The sequence below is a fragment of the Sciurus carolinensis genome, unplaced genomic scaffold (genome assembly GCF_902686445.1).
Source record: "Sciurus carolinensis unplaced genomic scaffold, mSciCar1.2, whole genome shotgun sequence".
Classification (NCBI taxonomy): domain Eukaryota; kingdom Metazoa; phylum Chordata; class Mammalia; order Rodentia; family Sciuridae; genus Sciurus; species Sciurus carolinensis.
This window is the reverse complement of record NW_025920434.1, coordinates 40877-56142: the sequence shown is the minus strand read 5'-3', so window position 1 is coordinate 56142 and position 15266 is coordinate 40877. Positions and strand designations below refer to the sequence as shown.

The following is a 15266-nucleotide window of genomic DNA, read 5'->3' as shown; positions in this document are numbered from 1 at the left end:
ATATAACAGGTTTTATGTTCTCTGCCATTATAGTTGCCCTTTTCTAGGAACATTCCAGTAACTATCCTGATATGCTTCTCCTGAGAAACAGAAGTCAGAAATTCAATACTCAGAGCTTACTGTGTTTTTGATGTGTTTTCTCACTTTAGCTACAGAAATTATTACTTATAAATCAATAAGGAAGCATGGGAATGTTTCCTTTGAAATTAATCACAGGTCTTTTAGGATGCTCAAGAAATACATTTTGAGAGCTTATTTCAAATTACTTCTTATAGGGTATTCATAGAGGTGATATCAAGAGAGTTCTTGGCTGCCATGCAAGAAGTTTGTATTTAATGTAGGCTATAGAGAACCACTGAAGGATTTTAATTGGGAGAGAACTCAAATCAGATTTGCAATTTAGAATATATGTTAGAAGGAGTAAATAATTACAAGTAAATCTTGCATTTATTAGCTTGAAACTTTATGGAGGAGGATGGGGTGGGGATCTATTTCTTGGTGGTGAAATGCAGTCAGTTCATAAACAATAACAAATATCTGTTATGATTGGATGGACAAAGATATTTACAATATTCTGTAATGCAGTTCTCTTTGAATTCATTAACTTTCAGTATTATCTTCTTTAGACACATATTATATCATATATCTTATCTCCCTCCAAATCTTGCTCCCCCTTTTATATTCCTAGTTTGCATTAATGGCCACAGCACTTGGGCAGATTCTTTTCTCTCTTATCCCCAACATGTATTCTGCCACCAAATCCTTTTAAAGGTACCTATAAACTTTCATTTAAGTTTATCTCCTTCTATTCAATTAGATTGCCATTTACTTTGGTTTAAAGGCTTCATGAGGCCTTACTTGAACTGACTTTCCCATTTTACTCTCTATAACATGCATTCTAAATTGCAAATCTGATTTGAGTTCTCCTCTCCCAGTTAAAATCTTTCACTGGTTCTCTATAGCATACACTTATTAAAAAAACTTCTTGCATGGCAGCCAAGTACTTTCTTGATATCACCTCTATGAATACCCCTGGATTCATTTTCCTTAATTCCTATAACATTATTTCTCAACATTCTCAATTACTTGTAATACCCAGAACTCAGTTTACAGTCATTTTCCCCTAACTTTATATAAATATTGGTGATTTTTCCACTCATATGTCAATATTTCCTTTTTCTTTTAGTATATAGCCATGGGAGAATTGGGTACTTGTTGCCCACTGTTCCCATAGTTGCTCCTCTACATTGTTACTAGACCATCTGCTTAGGATGCAGTAAATATCTGTGGAGTGAAGGAACACATTACATGTTTGTTTCTTGTCTGTCTTCCTTCTATGACTCTGAGTTCTGTAGACATAAGGATTTTCTGTTTTTCTGATTTTTCTGCACCTAGGAGATCATATATACTAAGAGATCAGTATATGTTTGCTAAACAATATTGCTAAAGAACAGTGAGGAATTGAAGCTTAGTTTCCCAGGGCCCCAAACAGTGTGGGAATGAAGAAAGACTAAATTAAGCTCTATGGTAATGGGTCTTTCAAGATCTACTCTCAGGAGTAAGGCATGTTGCATTTGTGTAATCCTGACTTTCTGAAATCCTAACTTGCCCTGAACATTTTGGTATAATGTTACAAGAGAAAAGAAATATGGCTGCCATGCGGGCCTTCCAGAGAAATTCAACATTTTAACATGAAGAGAAATTGGCCAAGGAACTGGATAATCTGAGATCTTATGAAGTTTCTACTACAGAATTCAGAATTTCATTTGCTTGAAGGCCACACTGTATTCATGAGAAGTGACATTTATCAGATATCTCCTATGTGCTAGGCATTGGTCTAGCCTTGGAATAGAAAGGTAAATAAACATGATTATTTAAAGAATTTTCAATATGCTAATAAAGGAGAAAGGAAATATGCATAGGTTTGTCCTGTATAAACAGAAAGTAAAGGGAGGGCATACTAAGAAGAGAACATCAGAAACAAAAGCTCTGGGTCAAGGATATCTGCTATATTGTTGCTTAGTGAATAAGTCATCCAGTGCTTCTGGAAGACTTGATGTGTATTCAAGATCAGTAAAAAATGAACCTGAAAAAGCAGGTTATACCAATATGTGGTGGAAACTAAATGTCACCCCATGACATTATACCTTCTGGTAATACAAAGAATTGGTGTAACTTGAAATGGTTTTCCAGGAAAGAAAGATGCTAAATGAAAGAACCCTTGTGAGACTGGCAAAACAGTCAAAGAACATAGAAACTTGATTTCATTCATGGCAAGAATGTGGGTTCAGTGTCCTAGAAAAGGGTGTAATATTTCCCTTGAAAAGAAGACAATAATTCCAGAGAATGAAGGAAGAAGGAAAATGGGACTTAGTAGAGGGAATACAGACCAAAGAAGAGGACAAACTGAGCTGGGCAGGCTTGAAAGACTAGGAGAAACTAGGTCAAAGATGAACTAGTGAAGATAAAATTCAGGGATGAGAAAGACAAGAATTTGGTAGGTAGACTGGTAAGCCATGGTTAGTATAAAAAATGCAGGGTTTCTGTTGGAAGTTTGGTAAAGCCATAGGGATTCTTCTGAAGATTTCTTCTTTTCAAAAGCTGGAAGAATGTGCTACCATAATAATTTGAGATTTTTGTATATTTTCCTTCAAACCTCCTACTCTCATAAACCATAATGCATATTCTTCCAAATACTCATGTTTCCAATTGTTCTTAGCAAGTTACTTTAACCTGGAATAAGAGGCACATTTGCTTCAAGCCTACTAAGATGCTCTGGCCTATGTTAATAAAATTTTCTCCCCTTACTTAATTGATCTAATTAAAATATCCATTTAATATGACTAGAATTAAGCCAACCATAGGTTACTTGCATTTGGTGGTCCAGTGCTCTTAAATAGTACATGACCTACTGCATAGACTGTAAGGAATTAAGAAATGGCAGACATTTGGAAAGACATTTTTTTATCTGTTAACAATATAGCACTGTACTTTTTTCCCTCTGACATCATGAAGATCTCACTACTAAACAGTAAGCAACAATTCCAAGGAAAACACTGATAGTTTTAATTAAATACTAGTAATGATAGCAAATTTAGTATAATTATATAATAAAAGAATTTATTGCTTATAAAGAAACTCCAAAATCATCTGGATTCTCTCTATTCTGAGGCTTAACTCTCCTCCATTCACCTCTGTTCAAATGGCCAACTAGCCATGTGACATCCTTTTGCTATTATGTTTGGACTTCTCACAATTTCAGAGGCTGCACCAGAAAAGGTCTTGTTGATCTAGGCATTAGACGAAAACCCTGCTCCTCTTAGAAGAAAAAGTAGGCCCAACTCTATCATGTTGACTCAGCAATCGACATCCTCCATAAGACTCCTAGAAGAAGTAAAATCAAGAATCAATAAATGGGATGGTATTGAAGTAAAAATCTTCTTCACAGCAAAGGAAACAATCAAAATAACTTTCAGAATGGTAGAAAATCTTTACCATCTACACCTTAGAGCTTTAATCTCCAGGTTATACAAAGAACTCCCAAAATTTAATACCAAAAATCCCAAATAACTCAATCAATAAATGGGCAAAGGAATTGAACAGGCAACTCATAGAAGAAAGGCAAATGGTCAAAAATATGAAAAAATGGTCAGTATATCTAGTAATGAGAGAAATGCAAATTAAAACTATACTGAGAGTTCATCTCAGTCAGAGGTATATCAAGAATACAAGCAACAGTCAATATTGGCAAGGATATAGGGGAAAATGTATACTCATACATTGCTGGTGGACTGCAAACTGGTGCAACCACTGTGGAAAGCAGTATGGAGATTCCTCAGAAAACTTGGAATGGAATCACCATTTGACCCAGTTACTCCACTCCTTGGTTTATACCCAAAGGACTTAAAATCAGCACACTACAGTGATACAGTCACATAAATGTTTATAGCACTCAATTTATGATAGCAAAGCTATGGAACCAACCTAGGTGCCCTTCAATAGATGAATAGATAAAGGAAATGTGGTACATATACACAGTAGAATATTATTCAGTCATAAAGAAGAATGAAATTTTTGCATTTGCCAGTAAATGGATGGAACTGGAGAATATCATGCTAAATGAAATAAACCAGGACTAGGGTTGTGGCTCAGTGGTAGAGCACTTGGCTTGTATGTGTGAGGTCATGGGTTTGATTCTCAATACCACATAAAAATAAATAAATAATATAAATGTACTATGTCCATCTACACCAAAAAAAATTAAAAGAAGAAATTAACCAGCCCCAAGAAATAAAAAGGCCAAAGTACTCTCTGATATGTGTATGATAACTCATAACAGGGGAGGGAAGGGAGAAAAATTATGGATGTTCACTGGATTAGATAAAGGGGAATGAAGGGAAAGGAGGAGGGATGAGACTGGGAAAGACAGTAGAATGAATTAGACATAACATTCCTATGCTTATATATGAATACAAGACAAGTGTAATTCCACATCTTGTTCAACCACAAGAATGGGATCCAAATTGGAATGGGTTATACTCCATGTATGTATAATATGTCAAAATACACCTCACTGTCATGTATATATAAAAACAGCAAATTAAGAAAAAATCTTTATATGGACATAAAATGAAAGGGTCTTTTTTTTTTATTTTTTATTGTTAAGCTGATATTATGCAACCCTGAAGATTTCACTCCTTGGTTCTAGTTTGACTCTTTAGTCTACTAAGTATGTCAAATTCTTGTTCCATGGGTTATCCCTTCAATTATTTGAAAGAAACTCTCAGATCTCCCCAGATCTTAACTTCCTTTGCCTAAATGTCTCCAGCAAATTCATCTGTATTTCAAATGATATGTTTTCACATTCCATAAATCATTCTTATCTCTCTCCTTATTCAATGAATTCCAGTTTTAATTTTATAATGTTTTCAGGTGGTATTCTGACCAGTTTAGTGAACAATTATGTGTTCTGGGACATAATAATTTTTTGACGATACTAGATTTTATCATGCCTTTTAGAAGCCTTATCCTCTGCTGACTCATATTGAGTCTACTGTCCTAAACCTCAAAGTTTTTTTCCTAGTACTCCTAGTCAAAACTGAAAGAAGGGATGTAAGGGGGGTGTGAGGATTTGCAAGTTGAATATTCTACATTCTGGACTACTGTCCTACCAGTTGTTAACATGCTGTCTGAAATCAAGTCCCACCATTTCTATATTTGAAATTATCTATAATGAAAGATGACATTCTTTTACTTCACAAATACATGCCAGTTTTCTAAAATTTAGATGAGTGGCATCATCTGTGGAAACTTTTAAAAAAAAATCTTATGCCTGTCCCACTCAGATGTACTGAATAAGCATCACCAGGGATGAGATCAAAACATCTCTAAGTTGGGAAAATATTCCAGGTGATTCTAATATATGTTTATGGTTATGAATTACTACTTCAGAGTCACTTAAAAATAAATGTTCTAGTACTAACATTATGACAGATATTATGCAACCCTCAAAATGTCAGTCATACATAATACTATTTAAAAGCAAGTTCATAAACACAATTAAACATCAAGTAATTAATTAGTCAATTTGTATAGTCATTTACCTTTAAATACTTGAGTGGCCCAGTGTCCTTTGGGCTCTGCAATGGACATAATGGTTCCTAAGTGTTGAATCAAGCTTATGATAGCAAGAGTTGGCTTTTATAGGTTAGGGGGGCAAGACCTTTTTATATAGGAATATCTTGTTTTTGACCACTTTGACTGGATCTTCAAGGAAAGGAAAGGCAAAGCTATAGCCTGTGGCAAAGATAACAGCATCAATGTTGTCCTCTCTGGAGCCATCCTCAAATATGGGAGCTGTCTCTGTGAATTCCTTAACATTTCCTTTCACTTTCACCAAACCAGAAATTTTATTATTCGGCAGATCATTTACTGTTGGATGCTGGCTCAGAGCTCTGTGAGTGCCGATAAAGATGAAGAGGAGAAATGAGAGTGTCTGAGAGAGGAAAAGAAGGGGAAAGAGAGAAATAAATCATATAAGTAAATTTTTGCTTTGGTGGAGGTTGGTAAATAATATGTCAATTGTTTCCCCTCAGTCTACCCATGAAATTTGTAAAAGTTCTACTTTATACCAGTTCTACTTTACATCAGCTTTTCAGGGCAAAAGCTGAACCCTAGAAGTCACTGAAAGGGGAAGGTACTGGAGAAGTGAAGGAAGAAGGGTCTTGTTTGAAGAGTGCATATGTGATTTCTTAAGTAATAGTAACACTCTGTGGTATCATAAGGTCATAGGCGAATAGTTTCTGTCTGCATATCATTATGTCTGGCAGAATTTTACTGTTAATATTCTGTTCAGTTCCATTTCTAATTCCAAAGGCACATGAGGTAGACTTAGAATTTCATTTTCCAAACTGTGTAATAAATTGCAAACATACAGCAATTTAGAATTTAAATTACATTTCCATGTATTAACTTGACAGTCACACAAATTCTATGGAGGTGATAGAATAGGTGTCATTATCTAGGTTGTATAGATGTGGAAACCGAAATCAAGAGAAGTGAAGTGACTTGACCAATGTTATACAGCCTAGTATTTTAGAATTTCTATTAAAATAACTTTCTATAAACTCTGTTGGGATACTTTGGACCTGTTAAGTAGTGTTTTCTAGAGACAGAATGGAATAAGTGTATCAAAATAAATAAGTCAGGTTTTCAGTATCTTGGGTCTTAAAAAATTAATTCAGTTTTAAAACAGTCTTAATTTCTGAATTTTAAGTCAGTAGGCTCTGAGAGTCCTCATCCCATTATTTTCCTGACCTAGCCTCAGGAATATTATACATTTTACAACTATACCTGATTTGTTGAATTTAATTTGCTTTGATTCTAACCTTTAGGCACATTCTTTTCTGCATCCGAACCTCATGATTTTATCTTTCTCTCTAAACCTATTCCCTTTCACTATCAGTACCACCATTTACATAGTTGACCAAGTCATAAAACTGTCTCATATCTGCTCACCATGCCCATTCTCTTTATCCCTTAAAAAGGAAGATTGCCCAGAATAGTTTTGTTTACTCCCTATCACCTCAGAACTATTATAGTTGTCTTTAGGGCTCCCTTCCTATCTGCCTTCTGTATCATTTGCCTTAGAATAGAAAAACAAATAAACATGATTTTAGGATCCTCAGTTTAGAAAAGAAAATAAAAATCTAAAAAGAATATTATCAGGTCAGGTGCAGTGGTCATTTTAAAACACTTTTATTACACATTTATTATTATGTCACTCACTTGCTTAAATTCTAGGCAAGTGCTCTGCCACTGAGATAAATCCCCAACCCCCCAAACTTTTTATTTAGCAGATCACACAAAAAGTTTCTTACTTGATAGATCTAGAGATATATTCAACTATTCTTCTACCTTTGCCATATAGTCTAGATATATCAGACTATGTGCAGGTCCCAGGGTATAATGTGCCTTTTGCTATTCTAAGATATTATAATTAGAAAGCTACATGCTGACACTATTTGCCTACCTCTTATTATTCTATAACACCTAAATTTGTTTTGAAACTACAAAGATATTCATGCTTAATTAAGTAAAAAATTTGTTGGGAAACAGTGTCCAAGTATCTCATTAATTAATTTCAAATTGCTGATGCAATTTAGCAAGGCCTTAAGCAACTTAGTGAAACCCTATCTCAAAAAATAAAAAGGGATGTAACTCAGTGGTAAAGTGACTCTGGGTTCAATGCCCAATACCCAAAGAAAAATGAAAATAATATTTTTGGGACATCTGTGGAAATTTGAATATGCCAACATTTTAGATAATGTATTTTATCACTGCTAAATTTCCCAAATGTGATAATTATATTATAGTATATAGGGGAGTGCCCTTTTTTTAGGTATATATTAATGATTTTGAAAAAAGTACTTATGTATGTATGCTACATATTGTTTAAATATTCCTATCTACAAGGAAAAGAGAAAAAGAAACTATGGCCATATTCAATAGGTGAATCTAGGTAAAAGATATATGGATGTTCAATGTATTTATTATTGAACTGCTTTTCTGTAGATCTGAACATTTTCAAAAATGAGAAGTTGGACAAAAAAAATCATTTAAAGTCAGTATATAGAAATGCTTCCAAACATTCCTCCTGGCTGTATGGGAACCTCAGTCTTTATACTCTGCATCCTATGCATTTATTTGTCATATCCTTGTGTCTGTCTTCTCATTTATATTTTTAAGGTAAGATTCATTCTGAAGTCTTCCATTTGTTACTCATGTTATCCTTGGGCAAATTACTTAGTTTCTCTAGATTTCAATTTTTTTTAATCTGTAGAATGAACATAAGAAAGGTATGGACTCTCAGGGCCATTTGTGAGGGTTAAGTGAATAATATATATAACTCATCATTGTGCTTCTCTTTAAAAAATCTTCAAAAAACATAAGGTATTATTTGTATTATCATGTCTTTTCTCTCTGTATTTAATGCCCAATATAATGCTTTGCTAACAACAGGTGACCCATATTTGTTGACTGACTGAATGATTCACTGCCCTGTGCTACCTTTTTGTTGTTGTTGGGCATAATTTAAAAAGAACTGATACCTGACAGAATAAGAAAATGATTAATGCCAATGAGAATGAGTGACAGAAATCCTTTAGACCAGCAGATCTTGGTTTTCTGTGGTTGATAAGGTAAAAATTGAATTTCAGATTCTCTGGGTTTTCTTTTCTTTCTTTTTTTTTTTTTTTTTGGTACTGGGGATTGAACCCCAGGCCTTGTGCTTGTGAGGCAAGCACTCTACAACTGAGGTATATCCCCAGACCTGGGTTTTCTTAATGTATGTGTAGAGATAGCTGTTTTAGCCTGTGTGAAAAATCCTTGTTCTTGTATCTTAGCCATTATTAACTCCATTCTCATCCTGAGAACATACCTCTGTTTAGGCATCAGGCCAAACACTTCATGATCAAATCTTTAATTCATACATTTTTCCAAAAATGTATTTGCTAATGCTTGGCCACATATCTTTGATGTAAGATGTTTAAGTTCAGAAAAGTGTACCACATCTAAAGGATATCCATGGTTCCCTACATGATTCAGAATTCAAGTCCCTCTCCTGGTGTTGAGGAATACCTAAGGCATGGGAAATATTGTTTACTTTTATCATTCTGGCCCACAATCTGAAAGCATTCCCACTTTATTCAAGATTAAGTTCAAACTCACTATTGTGTCATTTTAGTTTTGTACTATCTTTTAAAAAAAGTTCCTGCCATTTTCCTTCCAAAACACTGTTTAAGAATATGTCTCACTATGATCCACCACTATGTTTCTGTTTAAAGCTAATGTGCTTGAAAAGTTCTCCTCTTTTAAATTCTCCTCAGCCCATACATTTTTAAGATCCAGATAAAGTTGGCATCCTCTATGAGAACACCACTGACCTTTCAGGCTGAGGATTCTCTCTCCATCCTCTGAACTTCACCAGCACTTACCACCTATAGGACTCATTAAAAATCATGGAATAGGCTGGGCTCAGTGGCACATGCCTATATCCCAGTGGTTCCAGAATCTGAGGCAGGAGGATCACGAGTTCAAAGCCAGCCTCAGCAATTTAGTAAGACCCTAATCATCTCAGTAAGACCCTGTCTGTAAATAAAATATAAGAAGGGCTGGGGAAGTAGCTCAGTGGATAAGTGCTGATATCCATATGTTTTAGGAAAGATTAGATTGCTTCTCTTTTTTTCCATTTGAGTGGCAAAAAGAAAACTCACCCACCATCCTGTTAAGTAAAAGTTTTAATTACCAAAATGTGCCTTCCTTTATATGAGCACAAAGCATTTCTTCTGGACAATGGACAATGCACACTCCTAATATTGCATTTACACAACCTCTCCCAGCAAATACCTAGTCTTCCACAAAGCCAGCGAGAAGCTAACTAGGATTCTTTAAAAAAATTTTTTTTGTAGTTGTAGATGGACAGTATGCCTTTGTTTTATTTGTTTATTTTCCTGCAGTGCTAAGGATGGACCCCAGTGCCTCACACATGCCAGGCCAGCACTTTGCCACTGAGCTAAAACCCCAGCCGTAACTGGAATTCTGAGTGCAGCCTGAAGCAGTGAACATATTCCTTAGTATAAAACCAACTGAATACTGGAAATCTAACCAGTAATCATGACCCTCCATTAGCATCAATCATGATGCCAACTGAGGCAATGAAACCAAGTCCCATATTTGCCACTGGTGTGATGGGCAATGTGCTGACATCCATACTCTGATAGGTAGACCTTCTTTTTTTTTTTCAATTTATTTTTATTGTAAACAAATGGGATACATGTTGTTTCTGTTTGTACATGAAGTAAAGGCATACCACTTGTGTAATCATATATTTACATAGGATAATAGTGTTTGATTCATTCTGTTATTTTTCCTTTCCCCCACCCCTCCCACCATTCTTTTTACTCTATACAGTCCCTCCTTCTGCCATTCTTGCCCCACCCTCCCATCCCCCAATATGTATCATCATCCACTTATCATCAAGATCATTCATCCTTTGGTTTTTAGAGATTGGTTTATCTCACTAAGTGTAATATTCTCCAATTTCATCCACTTGCCTGTAAATGCTATAATTTTATTATTCTTTATGGCTGAGTAATATTCCATTGTATATATATATATATATATATATATATATATATATATATATATATACCACAGTTTCTTTTTCCATTCATCAATTGAAGGACATCTAGGTTGGTTCCAAAATCTGGCTGTAGTATGCTGGTTTTAAGTCCTCTGGGTATAGGCCAAGGAGTGGGATAGTTGGGAAAAATGGTGGTTTCATTCCAAGTTTTCTGAGGAATCTCCACACTGCTTTCCAGAGTGACTGCATTAATTTGCAACTCCACCAGCAATGTATGAGTGTACCTTTTTCCCCACATCCTAACGAACAACTGTTGTTGCTTGTATTCTTGATAATTGCCATTCTAATTGGGATGAGATGGAATGTTATGGTAGTTTTGATTTGCAATTCTTTTATTACTAAGGATGTTGAACTCTTTTTATATATCGATTGATTGCTTGCAGATCTGCTTCTGTGAAATGTCTGTTCATTTCCATAGCCCATTTGTTGATTGGATTATTTGTATTCTTGGTGTAGAGTATTTTGAGTTCTTTATATATTCTGAAAATTAGTGCTCTATCTGAAGTATGAGTGGCAAAGGTTTTCTCCAACTCTGTAACCTCTCTCTTCACATTGCTGATAGTTTATTTTGCTGAGAGGAAGCTTTTTAGTTTGCATCTATCACAGTTATTGATTCTTGCTTTTATTTCTTGTGCAATGGGAGTCCTGTTAAGGAAGTCTGATCCTAAGCCGACATGTTGAAGATTTGGACCTACTTTTTCTTCTTTAAAATGAAGGGTTTCTGGTCCAATTCTGAGGTCCTTGATCCATTTTGAATTGAGTTTTGTGAAGGGTGAGAGATAGGCATTTAATTTCATTATGCTGCATATGAATTTCCAGTTTTCCCAGCATCATTTGTTGAAGAGGCTATCTTTTCTCCATTGCATATTTTTGGCACCTTTATCTAGTATGAGAAAATTGTATTTATTTGGAATTGTGTCCATATCCTCTATTCTGTACCATTGATCTACCTGTCTATTTTGTAATCAACACCATGCCATTTTTGTTACTATTGCTTTGTAGTACAGTTGAAGTTCTGGTATTGCAATACCCCCTGCTTTGCTCTTCCTACTAAGGGTTGATTTAGCTATTCTAGGTTTCTTATTCTTCCAGATTATTTTCATGATTGTTTGCTCTCTTACTGTAAGGTACATCATTGGGATTTTAATTGGAATTGCACTGAATCTGTATAGCACTTTGGGTAGTATGGCCATTTTGACAATATTAATTCTGCCTATTCAAGAGCATGGGTGATCTTTCCATCTTCTAAGGTTTCCCTCAATTTCTTTCTTCAATGTATTGTAGTTCTAATTGTAGAAGTGTTTCACCTCTTTTGTTAGATTGATTCCCAAGTATTTTATTTTTTTGTGGCTATTGCCAATGGAATTGTTTTCCTCATTTCTTTTTCAGATGTTTCACCACTTATGTATAAAAATGCTTTAGATTTATGCATATGGATTTTATAGTCTGCTATTTTGTTGAATTCATTGATGAGATCTACAAGTTTTCTGGAGGAGTTTTTTGAATCCTCTAAATGTAGAATCATGTCATCAGCAAATAGTGACATCTTAAGTTCCTCTTTTCCTATCTTTAAATTCTTTAGTCTGTCTAATTGCTCTGGCTAGTATTTCATGAATGATATAAATAGAAGCAGTGAAAAAGGACATCCCTGACTTGTTCCCATTTTTAAAAGAAATGCTTTCTGTTTTTCTTTATTAAGAATGATGTTGGCCATGGTCTTAACATAAATAGCCTTTACAATGTTCAGGTATGTTTCTACTATCCCTAGTTTTTATAGTGTTTTGAGCATGAAGTGGTGTTGTATTTTGTCAAATGCTTTTACTGCATCAATGGAAATAACCATATGATTCTTATCCTTAAGTCTATTGACATGATGGATAGCGTTTATTGATTTACAGATGTTAAACCATTCTTGCATTATCCAGGGATGAACCCCACTTGATCATGTGCATGAGTTTCTTAATATGTTTTTGGTATGGTTTGCCAGCATTTTGTTAAGGATTTTTGCGTCTGTATTCATCAAGGATATTGGTCTAAAATTTTCTTTCCTTGATGTATCTTTGCCTGGTTTGGGTATGAGGGTAATATTAGCTTCATAGAATGAGTTTGGTAGGTTACCCTTCTTTTCTATTTCCTGGAATACTTTGAGAACTATTGGAATGAGCTCTTCTTTGAAGGTCTTGAAGAACTTGACTGAGTGTCCATCTGGACTTGGGCTTTTCTTGGATGGTAGGTTTATAATGGCTTCTCCTATTTCATTGCTTGATATTGATCTGTTTAAATTGTGTATGTCCTCCTGGTTTAGTTTGGTAGGAGCATATGTTTCTAGAAATTTGTCAATGTCTCTGGTAGTTTCTATTTACAATACAGATTTTCAAAGTAGCTTCTCATTATTTTATGTATCTCAGTGGTGTCTGTCATGATATTTCCTTTTACATCACAAATTTAGTAATTTGAGCTTTCTCTCTTCCTTTCTTTGTTAGTGTGGGTAAGGGATTTTCTATTTTGTTTGCTTTTTCAAAGAACAAACTTTTTGTTTTGGCAATTTTTTGAATGTTTCTTTTGTTTCAATTTCATTGATTTCAGTTCTGATTTTAATTATTTCTTGTCCTCTTCTAATTTTCTGTTATTTTTTTTATTTTTCTAGGGCTTTGAATTGTAATATTAGATCATTTAGTTGTTGACTTTTCATTCTTTTCTTGAATGCATTCCATGCAATGAATTTCCCTTAGTACCACTTTCATAGTGTTCCAGAGATTTTGATATGTTGTATCATCCTTCTCATTGACCTCAGAACTTTTTTATCTCCTCCCTGATGTTTTCTGTTATCCATGGCAGTAACTCCATTTTTTTGCATTTACTAAGGGCTGCTTTGTGGCATAATATATGGTCTATTTTAGAGATTTCATGTGCTGTTCTGAAGAAAGTGAATTTGCTCTTTGATGGATGGAATATTCTATATACACTTATTAAATCTAGGTTATTTATTATTTTATTGAGTTCTATGGTTTCTTTCTTTGGTTTTTGTTTGGAAGATCTATCCAGTGGTGACAGGGGTGTGTTAAAGTCACTCAGAATTACTGTGTTTTGGTCTGATTCCTGAAATTGAGAAGGATTTGTTTGATGTACAGGGATACACCCTTGTTTGGGGCATAAATATTTACCATTGTTATGTCTTCCTGATTTATGGTTCCCTTAAGCAGTATGAAATGTCCTTCTTTATCCCTTCTGACTAACTTTGGCTTCTAGTCCACTTTATCTGATATAAGGATGGAAACCCCCACTTTTTTACTGAGTCCATCTGTGTGGTAGTTTTTTTTCCTACCCTTTCACCTTTAGTCTGTGGATGTATTTTTCTATGAGATAAGTCTCTGGTAGGCAGCATATTGTTGGGTGTTTCTTTTAAATCCAGTCTGCCAGTCTAGTCTTTTGATTGATGAGTTTAGGCCATTAATGTTCAGGGTTATTATTGACATAAGATTTGTATTCCCAGTCATTTGGCCTTATTTTTGGTTTTTAACTTGGCTTAGTTTCTCCTTTGAGTGGATTTGTCTCTAAGGTAGTTCCTCCCTTTGCTGACCTACATTGTTGTTTTTCATTTCCTCATCATGGAAAATTTTGTTGAGAACATTTTGTAACGCAGGCTTTCTTTGTGTAAATTCTTCTAACTTTTGTTTATCATGGAAGGATTTTATTTTGTCTTCAAATCTGAAGGTTAGTTTTGCTGAGTATAGAATTCTTGGTTTGTGACCATGTTCTTTCAGAGCTTGAAATATGGTGTTCCAGGCCCTTCTTGCTTTTAGAGTCTCAGTTGTGAAGTCTGCTGCTCTCCATATTGGTTTTCCCCTATATGTAATCTGTTTCTTTTCTCTCATGGCCTGCAAAATACTATATTTATTTTGAATGTTTAGCATTTTTTATTATAATGTGCCTTGGTGTGGATCTGTTGTGATTTTGTGCATTTGGTGTTCTGTAAGCTTCTTCTTTTTTTTTTTTGGGGGGGGTACTGGGGATTGAACCCAGGGCCTTGTGCTTGTGAGGCAGACACTCTACCAACTGAGCCACATCCCCAACCCTGTAAGCCTCTTTTATTTGATTTTCCATTTCATTCTTCAGGTTTGAAAAATTTTCTGCTATTATTTTATTGAATAGTTTGTACATTCCTTTGGTTTGTATCTCTGTGCCTTCCTCAATCCCAATAATTCTTAAATTTGGTCTTTTCATGATGTCCCATAGTTCTTGGAAATTCTGTTCATGATTTCTTACCAACTTCTCTGTTTGTGAAACTTTATTTTCAAGATTAAATATTTGGTCTTCATTGTCTGAGGTTCAGTCTTCCAAGTTGTCTAGTCTTTTGGTGATGCTTTCCATTGAGTTTTTTATTTGGTTTATTGTTTCCTTCATTTCAAGGATTTCTGTTTGTTTTGTTTTTTTTTTTTTTGAGAATCCCTATCTCTTTGTTGAAATCATTTTTTGCTTTTTGCCTTTGCTCTTTCAACTGCTTATTGGTATTTTCTGCCTGCATTTGCTCTCTTATCTCATCCTTTGTTTCACAAATAATCTT

The 15266-nt window shown here is 34.7% G+C and overlaps 1 non-coding gene and 1 pseudogene across 1 annotated transcript; both read right to left on the bottom strand.

Moving 5' to 3' along the window:
- The window catches only part of LOC124975728 (flavin-containing monooxygenase 5-like), a 33273-nt pseudogene that overhangs the window by 4180 nt on the left and 13827 nt on the right, over positions 1 to 15266 (bottom strand).
- On the bottom strand, positions 14701 to 14773 carry Trnav-cac (transfer RNA valine (anticodon CAC)). The gene has a single exon. It is a non-coding gene; the product is annotated as a tRNA-Val (tRNA).